The sequence below is a fragment of the Schistocerca nitens genome, chromosome 4 (assembly GCF_023898315.1).
Source record: "Schistocerca nitens isolate TAMUIC-IGC-003100 chromosome 4, iqSchNite1.1, whole genome shotgun sequence".
NCBI classification, from domain to species: Eukaryota; Metazoa; Arthropoda; class Insecta; order Orthoptera; family Acrididae; genus Schistocerca; species Schistocerca nitens.
In genome coordinates this window covers 614,138,043-614,156,792 of record NC_064617.1, presented here as the reverse complement: position 1 = coordinate 614,156,792, position 18,750 = coordinate 614,138,043, and the positions used below count along the sequence as shown (strand labels likewise).

At 43.8% G+C, this 18,750-nt stretch overlaps 1 protein-coding gene across 1 annotated transcript in view; it reads left to right on the top strand.

Annotated features, from left to right (window-relative positions):
- Positions 1-18,750, top strand: part of LOC126252471 (uncharacterized) — a 751,218-nt gene that overhangs the window by 376,374 nt on the left and 356,094 nt on the right. The window lies entirely within an intron of this gene.

Sequence of the window (18,750 nt, the reverse complement as noted above, 5' to 3'; positions counted from 1 at the left end):
TCATTGTGACATCAGAGATGACTAAATCACTACCAACCGTGACCTGAAGACATACCCGATGACTCCCCATACCATGACGTTGGGAGTAGCACCGCTGTGCCTATCAAAAACATTGCAAGAATGGGACCTCTCGCTAGGTCGCCATATGTTTGTCGATTATGGTCATCCGGGGTAGTGCAGAACTGCGATCGATAGCTGAACACTGTGCATCGTTCATCAGCTGTCCGTCCTTCCCTGTTACGGCACCATTCAAAAAGCAGTCGTTGTGTTGCGGTGTTAACGGCAGCCTACGTATGGAACTGTAATTCCCTAGTCCGGCTGCTGCTTCTCCTACCGTTCTTGCGGGATGACACATTATGTTGCAAAGAGTCTATTACCTGTTCTCGGCTGGCTAGGGCAGATGTAAAGGTATTACGATGTACCTGGTGCGTAATATGGCGATCCTCCTTTTTGGTGGGCAGCAGCTGTGGAACGTGACCTTGACCATACGTGTGCCTGCTATCACGTTCCCATTCACGCCAACATCAGGCCACTGTCGCATGTCAATGCATCACAAATTTGGACATTATACGATTCGACCAGCCGGGCAAATGGAGACCCACAAGGAGGCCCCTTTTAAACTCTGTCAGGTGCTGCTAAAGCTATCTCACACGAGAACGCGGCTTCTCCTGACCTTCACAGTCATCATTTAATCCGACGCTGTTCATGCCCTTTACATACGCTGCATGGTCTGGTAACAGCACTAAATACAAACAACACAAACGCACTCAGGTTACCGTTCAACCTGCCACAGAGAATTGCAGCTCTATTTACGTACTTGACGACGGTGTGTAAGTGTACGAAGTTAATTTGACATCCGATTGTGATTCCTGCGGGCTTCACTTTTTTCCCTGTCAGGCAGTCTAGTTCTGCAGTATATGAACATGCAGATGACAAACGCACATCACGAAAACAATTATGGCGAGCTAGAACGTGAGTTTATGTTCTACATGGAAAGTGAGAGTTGAATGAAAATACTCACTGATTATGGCACAAAGGGCCGAAACGTATTTGGGCATTAAAATAAAAAGAAAAAACAACTTTTGCATATCAGGTGACCATGAATTTCCACAATTTAGTCCTCAAAAGCAGCTGCTGTTAGAGTTTTGAAACCAAACGATGATTACAGACACATCTCCTTCATGACGACATAGTTCGGCAAACAAAGTTTCAGTACTGCCTCGAGCGTTCCAGATTTGGTGGTTTGGAGGCTAGGGAATCAGATTATACTATTCTGCTACTTGTTCAATGCTGTATGAAGAGCCATAGTGTGTGATTTCCTTTGTAGTGTGCTCAGAGCTCCAAACTATGACGAGGCTGCACAAGAAGTTGGAAAAACCGTAGCCGGCGTGGGTCAGCACGATGGCCGCTGTGTTCCGTACGCAGCGCCCGCACTTTAATGGCGTCCATAAAAGTTTCCCAATGGCACAAATACTTACAACAGACGGCTAGGGAGCTTTTTACAGTTCTGCCGGCATAAAGCGGCTGGCGTTTGCCACACCGCCCACGCTTTCGTCACCGTCCGCGGCGGGCGGAACGGCGGCCTTCCCACAGTTGGCGGCGAAGCGCGCGTCACATGGGTGCAGCTTGCTTTTCCGAAGGACGAGGTGCTCTGCGGGCATGAGAGAATAATACTGTGCTGTGTCTCAGTGCGAAGTGCTCTGCTGCACTGACGGTTCGATCCTAGAGCTTATCGAGACGGCAAGGTAAAATTCTTTTCCGGATTATTTATTTATTTACTTGGCTTTCACCGTGAGTACTCTGTTTAGTCATCAACAAGAACCTATTTAGTTATCAACAGTTACAAAAAATTAAATATTTATTAAAACAGAACTGCAAGTTCAAAGCAATTTACCAATAATTCTTCACTTTTACCAAAAAAAAGGAAAACACAGAAATAACAGTCAGTTAGTTACACGTTCCACAAATCATATGAACTATTAGTTTATCGAAATGATGTGGAACGGGTCAGTTAACGGGATATATATACACGATTAGTGTAACATTAATCAACACATTATGTTTTTGGTCATGCTTAGGCAACTACACTTCAAAACAAGTTACCGGCTACCTGTTTTTAAACAGAAATTCCGTCAGTGGAATAAAAGGAGTTGTGCAGATGAGATGAACTCTTTTTCTGAGCCAGTGACCGCTTTAATAATGGCTCATTTTACCTTCTAGTGTTGTTGGTATGGACATCACTGGTTTTCTCACATTATGATGGAGTATTTCTGACGAATTTCATTAGCAAATATATGCCTAGCTCCTTCAACAGTTACCTCAGTGGCATCTGTAGGTGAACATAACATTTTATTCTTCCTGCTCGCTTTTGTGCAATCGGTACTTTGTTTATAAGTGATGTGTTACAACAGAAAATTATTCCATAAGAAATTATTGAGTGGAAACTTGCGAAGTATTTTCCAAGATTAGCAGGTATACGAAGAGCAAAAGGAGATGAACTAAATTTGTATGAGAAGCTCAGTAATGCGTTTCCTCCACTTCAAATTTTCATTAATATGTACAATCAAAAAGTTTGAGCATTCTACCCTTGCTCAGATGCTACGTCAGTCGGTGGTATGACTCTAGTTGTTGTGCAGAACTGAAAATAGAGTGTTTTTTCCAAGTTTACTGAGAGTCCATTTTCTGAGAACTACCTCATAATCTTCTGGAAAATATCATTTACAATCTATTTCTTCTGTTGCTTTGGGTCTCCCCTGCCCCCCTCCCAGACAGTCACTAAAATTTATTAACCTTGCAACATTGTTTGAATTATTCAGCTCAAATTTTTCCTTGTGTTTGTTAAGTATGATTCAAACCAGCTGTGTATAAAGCCATCAGTTCCATAAAACTTGAGTTTCTCTTAGAGAGTAACATGATTTACAAAAACACCTTGGAAAGAGCACAAAAAATACAGGTTGGTGATATTTTATCATTCAGGATTTGCAATATTTGATGCGTGAATGTAAAAATAGCATTCCCAGTCGAGCAACTCTTCTGAAATTCAAATTGTGATGTGCTAAGTAAATTGATTCTTTTTAAGTGTGAGGCTAGTATTGGGAACATTAATTTTTGGAATATTGTGAAAAAGGATGTCAATAAGGAATGTGGACAATAATTTTTTTAAGTCTGTCGTGTCACCTTTCTTACGAAAAGTGTTAAAAATTGCATATTTTAACCTGTCTGGAGATATTCTCTGTAGCAGTTGTGCATTACGTGTATCAATAATGACATTACTTATTAATTGGCACATTTTACATTGAAATCTCCACGAAAAACTAAATGATTCTCCTCGTCTGACAGAAAGCTCAATAATTCATCTAGATTTCTCATAAATGGCAGAAAATATCCTAGACAGGTGTTGCACAGTACTTATAAATCCTTGAAACTGAAGGCAATGTGCACAAACGTATTTGCCAGGTTGCGGCCTTTTGTTGTTTGCCCCTTGCAGTAGGCTACCTTCCGAGCCATACATCGTTGGTGTGATCTTGTCTATTATTTATGCAAGGACAGAAGCCGCGGTAGCGCAACACGAAAGCATACGCATATTCATAAGCTTCTTTGTTATTTCGGGTTGTCAACAGGTCGACAGTGCTGTACGATTTTACGTGGTTTGACTTGTCTGTTGTGGTTGTCACGTAATTCGCTTTCAGCACGCGCCACTCAGCGTCGCTGTACTCACATTACTTCGCTTTTTAAGTTAATTTTTTTACAATTTACTGGAAACGATACAACCATTCACAAGTGCGTTTTTGGCTATCTAAGACAGACATATTTTATTCGTACAGTTGTTTCATACGTAAATAAATTTTAAAAGTCAGTGTTTAATGCATCAGAGATTGTATCCGCTACTTGCAGGTATGTTCTGTAGTGTTACTTTTGTGATTGTTCTGCCTCATCACCGTTTTAATATTTGCTACAAACGGAATCTGACATTTTGCGAGGCCTTCCTTCCTTTATCTTGATGAGGAACATACTCAGCATTTCCCAATGCGATATGATTCAGATCTGTGTCCTCTGCTGGATGTTCAGTGCATTTATGAAAATCTGTCACTAGAATTTTGTAGAGGTACGCCGAGAAAACAGATATTTAAACAGTAGCCGTGACAACTTTTCCCCTAGCGCTGTTAACGTCTCTCTCTCTCTCTCTCTCTCTCTCTCTCTCTCTCTCTGCCCTCACAGATCCTGACCGAATTGGCTGGTATGCAAGTGTCTCTAAGAAGCTGTGGCAAAGTTAGAAAACACAACGGTGCGTACAAGTGTATGAACATGACACACTCATTTGGCAGTTCCAGGCCCTTACGGCTATAAGGACGTCTTCAGGAACAAATTGAGGAGCCGACGCTACACAGAAGTTACAAGGGAAAAAGCCTGGCGGCTAGGCCGCCCTTTCACCAGCAAAGTTTGTATGTTAGTGTCGCTGGGTGACGTTCCCAGCCATGGGCTCCTATTCTCGATTAGTTCCTCCAGACGCCTCCTGAGTCGGACGCAGTTCCGGACTTTAGATGGTGTCGAATGCATCCATGATATGATAACAGCGCTGCTTACTGGCCTTGAGCGTGCAGCCTCATGTTTGCTGCCAAAGGAGTGACCTAGCGTTATCCCCCATAATTCAGACGCTCTGTAACGTTGTTGGGTAATGCTTCCAGACGTGGCATCCTACCATGAATTTCTTCCTCTACAGCCCCTAGAAGTCTGTCGGTATCATTTTGTTACACCCAGCATATTGCACTCTGTATGTAGCTTAATGATAAACATTTTATGAGAGATCAAAACTGTCAGAAAGTTTCAAAACAAAAGAATGTACACTTCACTATGCAGTGAAAAATTTATTTTACTTTACATTTTGTTCTACGGTTGACAGAAACATTAATTTCACTTACAGCCCCCTGATTCAAATGTCCTACATTCATTCTTCCTTCAAACAGTTACCAGTAGATGACGTAGCCGTCCACTCACACGCACTAGTATGAATGTTCCGATTGAAATGAACTCAGCTGTATAAATAATAATGCAGTAGTTAAAAAGAAGAAAAAGGAAACTATGTATATTTAGGCGCAGCAGATATTGGTTCTGTGAAATGTTACTAATTAATCATTCACTCGAGTGCGCACTTCGTTGGACGTTTGTGAAGAGAGATAACTGTGTAAGAACAGGAACCATAAATCGTTTCCTGTAACGGACGCTGTGCAAGCTGTTGTGGTATCCGTATAAGGCTCACTGTCGGACTGCTACTACATTCTTTTCATGCTTCCAAATTCCGCTCTGCCGCGGCAGTAACTGAAACCTTCGATACCGATTACCCACTCAGATTCCTGTCAACCTTACCTAGGCCTCGGTATAAGCTACAGATCCGTCTGTTACCACAAAGTAAATTCCAAAAAGTAATACAGACGTAAAGTCTGTTTCCAGTGGTTCGTTTTCGTCATGTCTGTTTTTGTATGATGTCACATGTCAAATTAACATTACATCACGGACAAAGCTATCTTCCGGTATCGGTAGGTTCAGTTCATCCGCGATTTCATTTCGAGGCTGGTATTCGTGATCTAGTCCAACTCTCGCAGAGGTTTAACCTCTCAGAGCCCGTGTGGAAGATCTGGAGCTAGTCCGGGAGACGTGCTGAGATCATCATACTTAGTAGCGGACTGACAGCGCGCACTCAGTGTCCGGTTTGAATCCCATTTAAATTTATTTCGCAGTTTCTACAGCGATCCGTTGTGCACTCCCATATTTTAGAACCTTCAGAATACAGAGGAACAGTTTGCCGTCCCTTTATTTTATACCCCTCTTCTAATTGTATGGTATGGCTTCATTCAGACAATTGTTTTAGAGTATTCGAATCTACGGTATCGAGCTTAGCGCAACAGCACTTACGAAAACAAAATGATACCCTCTGTAAATTCTGGAGAGCTTGGCAGTGAATATAGGAAGGAAGCAGAGGAAACAGACTTCAATTTACGGAGCGAAATACAATGAAAATATGTCTATGGATTTGTACAGATTATTCTTGCAAGCATTCCTTTATGCTTTATCATTTAAAAAGTGTGCATAGTGTGATGCTTACTTGAAATGTAGGTGACATTTAAATTATTTCCAACTAAAGAAAGACCATCTTGTTCTGGTACATACTTTTAATTTGTCAAATACATTCATTGTATCGTATTCTATGTGTATTGTTAGAATAAAAGAAACTTCGTGTCATAATACAGAGTATAGTTAAAGCTCCAGTTTCAAAATGATGTAGAAAGAGAAGCACTGTTCAAAATCACGCCAAATTTGAAGATCATATTACTGATGCTGGGGAAAACGTCGTAAAACAATAATGAAAATTTTACCAATAGATAGAGCTGTAAGCGTCTTAAAGTAATGGGTGGGTTACAAATGACAGATGAATCGCAACACAACGGCTATGATCTGAGTTGCACCTTACCACATCCCTACTGTTAAATGTGCATGACTGCATCAGTTCGGCATCAACAGTTGTGGTACTGTTGGTTATTATGTAAGCCCATCCGCTACGGCAAGGTCGTACCATATCGGACGGGGAAAATCGGGTTTCAACTGTCCTGAGTCAGAAAAGCGCATAGAACGCAAAATGACATAGGTTTATAACTATCCTTTTGCCAAGAACCGCATAAAAACAAAATGACATCAGTTTATAATTGTCGTGAGACTGGCGCAAGACATGTTAAGTATGCTGCGCAATGTTTTCTGTGCACGTGGAACAACAGAACGGAGTGTCTCGGGGTCACGTTCAGAATGCGCTGCGCAATGCGTCCCTTCATTTCACCTACGTTCATAACTGGAGCACTGAACACAACATCTTTCACACAACCCCACAGCCAGAAGTTTCGCGGATTAGGGTCAGGCGATCCGCGCGGCCATGCTGTAGTTAAATGACGGCTGATAATTCTAGCATTTCCGAAATGCCTTTGCGGCAGCCGCTTCACTGGCTGTGCAATGTGCGCAGGAGCGCCGTCGTCTATTAAAATAATCCTACCCGCACATTCACGCTGTTGAAGGGTTGAATGACGTTGATGCGCAAAAGACTCTCATAGCGCTTACTAGTGGTGTTACAGGCAACAGGACACACAGGATTCATCTCCTCGAAAAAATGCGACCCTACGATAAACGATGCAGTCAACACTTTCCAAACAATCAATTTTGTTGGACAAAATGCGCGGATTTTCCGTTGCCCATATTCTGCAATTCTGCGTATTGACATGTCATTGGAGATGGAAATGAGCTTCGTCTGTGCACAGAATGTTCCATGGGCTTTCATTATCCACTTCCATGCTAGCAGGAAATTACAGAGCGAACGCCTATCATGCTGACAGGTCAGCAGGAAGAACTCCTGAACATGGGTGATTCGTATATACAGCAATGCAGGACGTTTCGTATGATTTTATGCACCGTGCACACAGGCGTATTCAACGTTCGGGAAATTTCTCATGCACTACATGTTGGCACACTTCCGCTCGACGCCTCCTGCAATGCTGCGGCCAACTCTTCGACAGATGTCGGACCAGCTGCTTTCCTCCCTCAGTCACACTGTACTTCAAAAGAAGTTGTCTTTTCGATTTTTCCTATCATTTTCTCCAGACCCTCAAAAGCCATCGAAGCAAAGTCTTTTTTCACACTCATGAGTATTCGGAACTTGTGCAGGGCTTGTGACGCACAGTCACCATTCTAGTTTTACCAGCAGCGTGCGATCCTTCATGGGGACAGTCATGTCGGGCGTTTCGAACACAAACTGAGGAGCAGCCTTATGCCGCGCTTCCGTTGCTGTGCATATTCTGACGCTTACTCGTACAGCGCCGTCTATTACCTAATTTGCTTTCCACGACGTTTTCCCGTACTCCAATAATATGGTGCTCAAACCTGACGTCATTCTGAACAGTGTTTCTCTTTCTAAAGCGTTTTGAAACTGCACTTTCATTACGGACATCCTTTATGCCCTATCAGGGTTATTTTCCAGTGAAAGGTCATCGCCTTCCTGTTCTTGCACGTGCATTTTATATAGTTCTACACCACTCTCAATCGAGGCAAAGAGGAAACTTTTTGCACGGGGAAAAGTGGCGAGAAAAGAGAGTAAAACATTGGGGCGTAAGTCCGAAAGTTCATGAAGCGAGAAATGCCAGATGAGCTATCAACCTGCCTTTACTAGTGAAGGGAGAGCGCGTGGTGAACGCCAGCGCCCTCGTATCCGGGGTGTCGGACAGCCGGCACCACCAGTCTGCAACAATTAGGCGGCGGCGACCGCTATCTGGCATCGCGCCGGCTCTCCAGCCTACGGTCCTTTGTTCTCGCCCGAGCTGCGCACGGGGGCGCCGGGCGCGAGGTGGCGATAGCTCCGAGCGCCGCTACCACCGCCCCCGCGAGTACACCTCTCCGGCCGGCACCCGGGCGATATTTATCAAAATGGAGCAGAGTAATTATTACTGCAACGGGGACCACACTTGCCCGGCTCTTGGCTGTTTGAAGTACTACGTGGGGAAGACACGTGCCAGCTGAGCTTTATCGGCACAGTAACGTGGAAGAGTAAATCATCCGAATTGGAAACCGCTGCGAATTCCTTCTTCGACGAATTGTTAATTTTTATATGTCGGTGTACGACCTGTAGGAAGTTGGGTTAGTAAGTACTAGTTTTGCAGAGTGGGAGTCATTAATGAATGATTTTTTGGATGAATATCGTAGTTAGAAGTTACAATATGAAAAAAAAGTCTACAGTCATTTCATTTTCCAGCATCTGGGGGAGTTGGACATACACTGTTATTGACAAGTAAGTTCGGGGTTTCAGAAGACTATCTGCAAAAACTGCAAGACAACAGACGCACACCAGTGGACACAGCATATCTTCACGTTTGTAACCCACATTACAGATGGTCAGTATGGGCACTCTTTGCAGCGTCGCAGACATCAGTAAATGTGTGCAGTTCATTGACATGAAATGTCTGCGAAGACACGACAGCAACTCGTTTTGCAGATCTGTTGACTGAGTTGCCTGCCTTCAGGCCCTAACTAATTCGATCCGACAATATGGGGCCAATGTTTGTCGATATACCCTGCCTGCAGGTGCCATCTGTAATTACACTGCCCAGTCACATTAATGTGACCATCTGTCAAAAGCACGATAACGACCTTTGCAAGGTGGGCCACTGCGAGTCGTGCAGAGTGTCAGTGAGGCTCTGGAAGGTACCGACAGGGATGAGGAGCCATGCCTACTCCGTTGCCGTGGCCAGTTGCGCTAGGTTTTTCGGTTGAAGATCAATGGCTCGAGCAGCTCGATCGTTGAGGTTCCACAGATTCACGACTAGATTTAAATACGTCTAGTTTGGCGGCTAGGGGAGATTGGTAAGAGGTGTCCGAAAGAACAGATACCATCTTCATATAGTTAAGGCTAATCGGCCATTGATCTTCTTCTTCTGTGCTGGACGCAGACGAATTGCCCGAACTCTTACGAGACTCGGTAAGATTGTCTGCCGCGAGTAATAAGTGTAATGGGTAGGGACACCACGAATGTAGTGTGTGGACATTAAGTTGGGAGTGTGGGTCTCACGGGGAGCATGCAAGGGATAAATCCTGCAGTCGCACTATCCTCTGTGCCCTCGGTGGCATCCTGCCTCGGGCATGGATGTGTGTGATGTGCTTAGGTTAATTAGGTTTAAGTAGTTCTAAGCCTAGGGGACTGATGACCTCAGATGTTAAATCTCATAGTGCTTAGAGCCATTTGAACCATTTGAACCCTCGGTGGCTCAGATGGATAGAGCATCTGCCATGTAAGCAGGAGGTCCCGGGTTGGAGTCTCGGTCGGGACACACATTTTCAACTGTGCCCGTTGATGTATAACAACGCCTGTCGACAGCGTAGGGTGTTGATTTAATTATCATTTCATTGGTAAACTTGACCTGGTGCTCTTCGAACGATGTACGTACACCGCAAGCTGTGTGACACGTTGTAGTGTTCTCCTGGTATTTGTAGCGGTGGACATGGTCTCCAAGGATAGATACGTACTTGTTTCCATTGTGCCTTCCAGAATGACGAGATCACCCATGAAATGCCCTGTGGCCTGGACACTTCCTACGACTGCTGCAGAGTATTTACTTTCAGACCTTTCACGCCGTTCACGGCAACTACCATCTGTCCGATACAGCATTCATCTGAAAAGCCCGGCTGTCGCCACTCAGCGGAGGTTCCGTTGCGGCACTGGCGTGCAAATTCCAGCCTTCATCGGCAGCGAGCAGTAGTCAGCATGGGTCCACGAAGAGGCGCCTGCTGCAGGCGACCATACAAAGCAACGTTCGCTGGACAGTCATTGAGGAGACACCGCTGATAGCCCTTTGGTTCACTGAGCGCTAAGCTGCTCAGCACTTGCACGTGTATCCGCCCTCACATATTCCACAGCCGTCGTTCAGTCCTGTCATCTGTGGCCCGTGGTGCATCACAGTTGCCTTGGCGCCGCTTTTGGGCAGCCGATTTTTCCGCACACAGTGTACTTTAACCACGACGGCACGCAGACAGTTTACAAACTTAAGCATTTTCCGTTTCACCAAAAGCGAGTGATGACCCATTTTGGACGCCAGGTAAATCACTCATATTCGAGATTACGACAGTCAATGCATTACTTTCTGCGTCGCCCAAACGATCTATATATGCAGTCCACTGCTATTGCTGCCACATGCCGTGTATGAGTGGTTACTGCACTCTGACATCGAACAAGGGTGATGGTCAAATCAGTGTGACTATACTGTGTATAAGAGAAGCGTAAACCATTAGCAGGCTCCCGTTTATAAGTGGGACGTTACTGCATACCACTAACATGTAATAAAACTTCCAATGGTTCTCTGATAACGTATCATGCGACACACACGTCCCAATGATAAGTGAGCTGGATTATACCATATCGTCAGGGTAAGACCACTTGAGTTTTTTATTGGTCTCAGACCGATTTCGTGGCATTACAATCACATCTTCAGGTAATAATCTAGATACAAACAAATACCATTATATTTACCCAATAGTAATAAGCCCTCAGTCTTAAAATTGAGCAGGAATAGTGGGTGCTGACATATGTCAGCTAAAAAAAAAATGGTTCAAAAGGCTCTGAGCACTATGGGACTTAACATCTATGGTCATCAGTCCCCTAGATCTTAGAACTACTTAAACCTAACTAACCTAAGGACATCACACAACACCCAGTCATCACGAGGCAGAGAAAATCCCTGACCCCGCCGGGAATCGAACCCGGAAACCCGGGCGTGGGAAGCGAGAACGCTACCGCACGACCACGAGCTGCGGACAACATATGTCAGCTCATAAAATCAGCAACACTTGGATATATGGAAGACCCAATATTCGACGTCAATTTATAGTACAAAATAAACCGCTAAAGAGGCGATATTTCAGAAACAGAGTCTGTCCGAAGCGATCCGAACCCCAATTAACTGGTAAGACCTAATGAAGACAATAAAATTCTCTGTGGCAACCGACGATATCAAGTGAATATTATGTAGTTAAACAGCAAGTTAAACTGTAGCTTTTTTCACAGTTCAGTACATCTTCTTCCTGTTTTCATGCTTGACCTGTGTTCAGTTTGAAACGGGCTTCCCACTCGGCCGTCTTAGCACTAAGGGTGCTATGGGGAGTTTCCCTTGGGAGATAGGTATGGTCTGGTTGACGTCAGTATGTCCCTGTCTTCCTAGAACCTAGAATCCAGTTATCCCCTCATGAGACGATCTAAAATTTAAAGTGGAGTCTCAGAATTGCCAGAAAAGGAGTAAGTCAAATACGGAATATAACCACGAACGTTTCTATAATTGCAATTAGCCCTCCTGTCCTAAAAGCCACCCGTTTACAGACATGCACCTCTAGCACCGTTGCACAATAAACATTAAGGCATTTCCATTGTAATTTATAAGGGCTTTCACGTTATGGAAAAATGATACTTTTTATTCATATCACCAGTTATCAGTCGTATTATTTATGTGACGGGAAGAAGGCATATACAAGACTGGAGCCCCAGCCTCGGACGACCTTGTTGCTATGGAACTGAGCTGACTACCAATCCTCGATCATTAAGAAATGGCTTCTTCGCTACTTCTTCTGTCCTGAATTTAATAATTGAAGTTTATAATCACACTTTATAAATGTGATCACTGATCACTCCCGGTGACTGACGTTCGTGTACACTTCTGCCTTGCCGATGACCGGAGAAGGAAATTGATTAGCCAGCCGTTGTAAATAAATATTGGTTCGGTACTATAGATTCTGCGACCATAGATGAGAGTCACTATCTCAGGTTATGAAGAAAGTTAGTAATACAATGTGGCAACCTGTAGCTGTATGCTGTAAGAAATGTGTGACCCGCACTCCATTTTCTCCGTAGTCTTTCTTATCCAATTACAACACGCAACGGTGTGATACACAATTCCCACACTCGCTCTCACATGCACGCACCCATTCCAAAGTGTTTCGTCCTCTGTACACTACTTCATATTACTCGCAGCGCTCCTGCAGTGCCTTTCCTTTTTACGACTGACGTATCGTAGCTGTCTTAAGGAGCGTGACTGAAATTGGAATACGACTAACACACGCTGCGCAGTTGTTTAGCGGAACCTGCATTATGCTACCAGATAGAGAGCAAAGATAACCCTACGTTGACTACACTTATTGACAGGACACTACAGATCTGAAGTGCATAAATGTGTGGCGGTTTCGGCATCTACAGCGTTATTTTTATTTTATTTATTATTATGATTATTATTTTCTTTCCTCTTCCCATGTTTTTCAAACCAGGTACTGGTATTCATTAACTCTTTGTCCATATCCTTCTCACCGAGCTTTGGATCTTTATAAACGTGGTGCAGTTCATAGACGACTATACGACCTATAACCTTTTCCTTCTTCGAAAATGGAAGACGTGGCTTTGTCATTATATTCTTAAACGGAGTCATTCACTGCAGCCGTTGACCTAAGGTCATTCATTAGCAACAGCTGTCGAATCGGTACACTGTGGCTTATCTTAGTTGATGGCTGTGGTACGCAAATCCTTTCATATTTTACTGTTGGCTTCCGTCGATGATCAGCTTATTCTGAACATTTACAGCACTTCCAATCTCCGCCTATCCATTTTTGGCGCGTTTTCAAGTCAGCATACCAAACAAGAGATTTCATTCGTGTCATTCTATTAATTGTCTAATATTGTTAATTAAGAACTTGGATTTTCCCTTTTATTTGCAGTTCTGAAATTGTAATTAGACTATTGAAAATACACTCAAATTTCTGACACAATTAACTCAGCACAAATAATAACGATCTCAACGTTTCATTCAATAGTTTCGTTCCTTTTAGAAAGCTAGCACTAAAAATTTATAGCTCACTTTCCGTGTAAGTATTTACTTCTACGAAGAAGAAAAGCAACGTTGAATGACCCACGTCGTGAGTCTCTTTAAAGTCGAAATGTGTAGGACGGCTAACTGTAATAACCTACTGATAGCTCTTTACATATTTTTCTTATTTGATATTTGTCTGAATCATTGCATCCGTAAGACACAGTCTCTAAATAAATCCACATCTATATCTATATTCCGTAAGACACCTTACGATGTTTTTCGTAGGGTACTTCTGATACCACTATCTATTTTTCCCCTCCCTCAACTTCCGACGTCCCGCCGCTTCCCTGTTCCATGGTGCATGAGAAGGAGGACTGACGATAAACTTCCAGACGAGCTCTACATCCTCTCATTTTCTCATCGTATTCATTTTGCGGTTAATTTATCATAATATATTCAGCATTAAGTAAAAGAAAATAATGAATAAAATAAAACAATGTTGACTCTGAAATTCCGTTATGGAATTAACGATGAAGCTAATTATAATGCAAATACAGTATAAGAATCTATTTCGTTTAACAAATCCTAATAATGTGTAAGCACAGGAGTGGATTTCGACCAGAGCATATTACTGTTAACCGCCTAGACATTCGCTTCGAATGATTTGGGTAAACACGAGTTGGAATTGGTGGCACACTCGATTCCTATTATTCCGTTTCGGTTGGTCGAGCTTATACCTTTCGTTATAAGGAATTGTAGTTTTGCAACTGTACCACACAGAGACTGACGGCAGCCATTGTGAGATAAATTGTCGTGACCACTAACTGGCTTTTGTAGAATATCGTGTCTGTCTGCAGTACTGTCATTTGTTTTTGTTATTTTGTAGTGACTATTGCAATTCGTGGCTGTTCTTCTGAGAACAAGGATCGTTAATCATTACATTAAAGTTAATGAAATGGAAAAGTGAGTTACGTATTAGGAGTTCGGATTGTTAGACGCTCTGCATGGAAGAATCATAAGTAGAAATAATGGGTGGAAAGCGAAAATCACTACATATCTATCATCATCATCATCATCAGCCAATTCAATCATTAAATGTTGTGGCCTCTTCGAGTCGTGGATTCAGGTAGGCTTTCAGCAGTCTTCCTCAAGTGGGACAGTCTTGGGCAGTTCTATGCCAGGTGTTACCAGCGATCTTCTTGATGTCTTTGTCCCATCTGTCTGATGGTCTTCCTCTAGGCCTCCGGTGCTCTCTCGGACTCCACTCCAGTACTAGCTTCGTCCATCTGTTGTCTTTTCTTCTTGCGACGGGGCCAGCCCACTGCTATTTCAAGGAACCTACTGTCTTTAAGATGTCGTTAACCTTCGTCACAGACCGGATGTCATCTGACCTTTTCCTATCCTTTCTTGTATAGCCCAGCATTGATCTCTACATGGCTCTCTGTGCTGTCCTAAGTTTCCCTTTTGTAAATGAGTTCAGTGTCCATGTCTCGCAGCCATACGTCATCACAGGAAGAATGCATTGATCAAATACTGCTTTCTTCAGATTTATTGGCATTTTTGATCTGAATACTGTTAAATTCTTCCCAAATGCTTGCCAGCCAAGCTTGATGCGTCGATAGATTTCTGGCCTTATGTCTTCCTTCATATATATAATCTGGCCAAGGTAGACATGTTCACTGACCTCTTCTAATAGACTGTCCTTAACTTTCACATCTCCAGCTGGGACCCATTTATTGGACATTACTTTTGTTTTGGAAAGGTTCATGTTCAAGCCAACCAGCTGACATTCCGATGCAAAATCTGTAACTAAGTTTTGGAGCTCTGCGAAGTCTTTGGCAAGAAAGGCAATATCATCATCAAATCTTAAGTTGGTAAGCCTTCCTACATTAATTCTAATTCTATCTATATATCTGTAGACGGATAAAATTATATTTACGGTTTATTTTCGATCACAACTTGACAACACACCATATAATGTGTTTGTATACCTGCGACAGGCTGAGTAGTGAAAATATTTTGTTTGGAGAGGACATTTTATACGAGCTCTTTTGTACGAGGGGCGTTCAATAAGTACTGTAGCACATTCCACACATCCAATTCACGATATTATTTGCGACTCTTCTGCCTACAAACCCTGTTCAACATAATCTTCGTTCAATGCCATGGCCTTAGACCACCTTAGTGGGAGCGCCCGAACGCCTGCACGGTACAACTCTGCTGGTCGACGCCGCAGCCAGCATCTTGCTGCATCAGTAACCTTCCCATCACCGACGCACTGCTTGCCGCGGTATGCAGCCTTCATTGGGCCAGACAGATGGAAGTCGGAAGGTGCGAGATCCGGGCTGTAGGGTGAAAGAGGACGAACAGTGCAGAGTCGTTTTGTGGGCTCCTCTCGGGAGCGCAGACTTGTGTGAGGCCTTGCGTTGTCATGGACGACGATGAACAAGCTGAAATCATTTGTTCAGTTTCCTGCGGGTAGTATACTCTTCAGAGTTGATTGTTGCACCATGAGGGAGGAGATTAAAAAGAATGACCTCTGCAGAGTCCCAGAAGACGGTCACCATGACGTTAACGGCTGACGGCGTGCCTTTGAACTTTTCCTTCGGTCGAGCGGTGGTGTGGCACCACTCCATGGATTGCCGTTTTTGAGACCTGATAGTCAAGGGAAGACAGGATTCGGTTACGATTGTGGACGCAGCCGTAATCAGTTACTATTGGTTGCCTTTTACAGTTGCGCAGAATTTATCTTAAACTAATAATTCCAGACTCAACAATAAATAAAATACCATACGTTATTAATGAAGGAATAAACAACTGCGCAAACAGTAATGTTTTCAGTGAGCTACAATTTAGCAAATCACCATTAAATGCAGATTACGCAGATAATGTTTTAGAAACAAGCCACTGTGATCTGGGCAGAAGGCCTTACACGCCAGCAATGGCAATAAATTAAGAATTGTTCAAAACTCGCTACAACTTACAAATTACAGGTACTTAAATATTAAAGGCAAGTCGCTACAAACACAGCAGAAGGCATCAGACGCCAGGAATGGCAGTAAATAAGATTTTAAAGTATTACTGCTAAAATACAAATACCACATTAGAACTTTAAGGTAAGTGACCACAATCACGGCTCAAGGCCTTACACGCCAAGAATGGCAATAAATTAGGAATGTTTAAGAACTCGCTGCACTTTACAACTTACAGGTATTGAAATATTAAAGGTAAGTTACCACAAACACAGCAGAAGGTATCAGACGTCAGGAATTGCAGTAAATAACGTTTTAAGGCTTACTGCTAAAATACAAATACCACATTAGAATTTCAAGGCAAATGGCCACAATCACGCTGAAGGCCTTACACGCCTGGAACGGCAATAACATAAAAAATCTAGAAACCTGCTGTAAAACTGCAAATACAATAGCAAAGTTTAATTAAAACAAAAAAGCAACTGATCACCAAACGGTTGAAATAAGATGATGGTAAACTTTGTAACACAAGGGGCCACAGACAGTGCTCCAGGAATCGACCTCTGAGAAGGTCCGGCAACAAACACTTTCGCGAGCAATTAGATAGGCAGCCAAGAGTTGCATTCACTTCTCAGGATGGTAACTCAGACTAGTGGCAGTCTAATGAATGACTAACTATAATCTTGCTGAAGCTACCTGACGTCCGATAAACCAAATGCAACGATGGAACGATATGCCAAAGCCGGAACCGGCGGTCTGCACTACGTCCCCAGAATATTGTGTATAGAGCGTCCGGAACGAGAAAGGAATCAGTATCACCAGAGTAGAAGAGTCACAAACCGTCCTACAACCAAGAAAGCTGTCAAAACTACACGCCTTACCGGACAGCAGCGGCAAGGCAAGGAAATGTACACTGCCGTTACATACACTAACCCCCATGGCAGGTAACTGGGGTTTTAGCGGGCACCAGGCAAAAAAAATTATCGCTGTTTGAACTTAACAGTTTGTAACAAGTTGAACGCAGTAAATAGTAATAAGAAGTCGAGGAAAGCTAATCAGATCCGCCTGCCCCAAGCACTCTACTCGCTGCTCTTCGCCTCGGCGACACTACGAGCAGCAACACAAACCCAAGTCACTGGAGAATCGCGAGATATCACAATGGTGGAGGTTTTTCTACTTGGATTGAAATGTACTCATCTTAAAACTTGCTGGATCCGATTTACGACGAGGTCGTGCTCCCTCGTGATCACAGCCCTTCCATCCGGCAATCCATGCGTGCCGCCAGCGGTCCCGGCGTGTTCTGGCACTGCGCGGTCCTGGCTCCTCCCGAGTCCCCAGCCGAACTGGCCACCCACACGACCCGTAAAAGAAACGACGTCGCCCCAAAGATAGGGCAATAGTTGCTACATATCGATAACCGCCGCTGCTGCTACTAGCGGACAGGCAACGCTTGCGAAACGAGTGGCGCCAGTCAACACGAGAAGAAGACAAACAACCGCAACCATGCCAACTAAACGATACTGTCTGGCCTCCAACAGAGGGCGGAAACCTACAAGCAGCATCAACGCGAGCCGCGGCAGGGCTCAGTTTTGTTTCCGGTTCGAAGTGACGAACCCATGTTTCATAGCCTGCGACGATGTTCGACAGCAAATTGTCACTATCAGCCTGCTAACGTGCAAGCAATCCCACCCAGATGGCTCTTCGTTGCTCTTTGTGGTGTTCTGTCAGGTGACTAGAAGCCCAACGGGCATACCTTTGAGTACCCGCTGGTGGACGGGTGTGTCAACACTACCAACAGAGACGTCCAGTTGTGTTTGTGATCTTTCGATCACCTCGAGTGAGTGTGTCGGCACGTTAGAACATTACAGGAGTCGAAGCTGTGTGCTGCCGGCCGGCACGCAGAAGATCGAGCGGGTTTGCGCGACTTCGTTGCGATGATGACAGAAGCCCCGCCCAACGAATCACCGTGCTTTTTTTAACTTCCAGGCCTCCATAGATATTCTGCAAGCGCCTGTGAATTCCTGCAATGCTCTGGTTTTCCGCCAAAAGAAACTCAATGATAGCTCTCTGCTTGGAATGCATCACAGTTGGAATGCGATTTTGAGGGCCACGTATAGCACAGCCACCTATCGGAGCTTGATGAAACTGTAGGGGATGAGGCAGGAATACTTCAATATGTCCCATAACAAATTTCGCATTTTTGAAACTGAAATTGGCCGAAAACTTACTAAACGTCCTCATATGTTTCTGGTGTAGGCCTACAAGTCTTTCCTAATCGATACGCGATCGTAATTCATTACCATATTAAGTGGTACTAGATGTTTTTGAGTATAAATAGTATCTGTTTACTATCCCTTTTGATCTCTGTTTGGGGCAACCGATGCAACATCGATAGCACGATGGAGATATTT